We start from the raw sequence: 1,801 nt of genomic DNA on the forward strand, positions 1-1,801 counted from the left end.
GACACTCTGTCGTTATATGTCTGTGAAAAATGGTAAAAATTTATTCAAGTTTCAAAAACGATCAGCTAAAAGTTGCAGAAGAAGAATAAAGCTACAAAATACAAAGAAAATCGTATAAAACACTATGATGAAATTTTGTTCCATGTTAATTCAAGTAACATTGAAAAAGATTAGAATAAATGGTAAAAAGAAACACACAAAAAAGAGGGAAAAAAAAAACCAATGAATTTATCTGACAACCCAAGAGTTGCACCCTTTTATGGAACTCTGAGTTCAAGAGATTGACTTTGCCTGCCATTGATAAAATAAGATACCAGTTAAATATTGGAGGTAGAGGCAATATATTTATCTATTCATCTTCCCCCAAATTTCTGGCTGTTTGTCTGTTGGAAATTATTATTATCATTATTATTATTATTATTACTCGTTAGGCAGTGGATTTGCAGAATTGATAGAACATCAAACGGAATGCCTTGTGGTATTTGCCCTGGTGTTTTATGTTCTGTGAGTTCAAGCTCTGCTTAGGTCAAATTTATCCCTCACCCTTTTTTTTTTTTTTTGTGGTTGATAAAATGAAGTACCAGTCATATACTGGTTTGAGCCAACTGACTGCTCTCACCTCCTTCCTTTTCAAAATAAATAAAAAAAGGAAATTTTATGGCTTTGTGCCTATATTAAAGCTCTTATTATTATTATTATTATCATTATTATTATTATTATCATTATTATTATTATTATCATTATTATTATTATTATTATTATTATTATTATTATCATTATTATTATTATTAAGTGGCAAGCTGGCAGAATCGTTAGCTTGTTGAATAAAATGCTTAGCAATGATTTCTCTCTCACGATTTCTCTGTCTAAGTTGAAATTCTGTGGAGGCCAACATTGCCTCTCATTCTTTCAGAGTCGGTAAAACAAGCGCCAGGTTAACACTGGAATCAACATAATCAACTTACCCCTTTCTTGAAATTGCAGGCCATGTGCCAAAATTTGAAACCATTATTATTATTATTATTATTATTATTATTATTGTTAAGGCAATGATCTGGCAGAATTTGTTAGCATTTTGGACAAAATTCTTAATGGCATTTTTTCTCATTGTTTCCATTTCTGAGTTCAAATGGCGTCTTTGGCTTTCATCCTTTCAAATTGAGCACTAATTCATTGTAATTAACTAGCCCCTCCCCTCAAAATTTCAGGCCTCTGTGCCTATTGTAACGAGAATTATTGCTGAATCAAGGTGGTGAATTGGCAGACTTGTAAGAACATTGGACAAAAGGGTTAGCAGCATTTCTTCTGGCTTTTTATGGTATTTTTTTTCTATTTTCTTTTTTAAGTTCAAATGCTGCTGAGGTGAACTTTGCCTTTCATCCCCTCAGGGTCGATAAAATAAAGTACCAGCCAAGAGCTGGACTTAATGTACTTGTTTAAGCCCCCTCACCTTTCTAAAATTGCTGGCCTTGTGCCAAAATTTGAAATGATAGTAATTATTATTATCCATATTTTTATTATTATTATTATTATTGCTAATATAGGCACTATTGTGATGTGGCAGTAAATTGATTTAAGAATTTTCCACTTGGAACTATTCTTCTTACGGCGCTAAACAATTTTTTGGAAATGCATGAATGTGTTTTTTTTTTTTCCTTCTATTTACTTTTTTTATTCTTGAAACATGAAGGCTTGTCGCCTATGCCAAACAAAAACAAAAAAAAAAAGAAAGAAAGAGAAAAGAACTTTCTCTCCCACCCCCCGCCACCAATCAATCCTCATTTTTTAAATCATTATTTGT

Source organism: Octopus bimaculoides, chromosome 15 (genome assembly GCF_001194135.2).
Source record: "Octopus bimaculoides isolate UCB-OBI-ISO-001 chromosome 15, ASM119413v2, whole genome shotgun sequence".
In the NCBI taxonomy this organism is placed as follows: domain Eukaryota; kingdom Metazoa; phylum Mollusca; class Cephalopoda; order Octopoda; family Octopodidae; genus Octopus; species Octopus bimaculoides.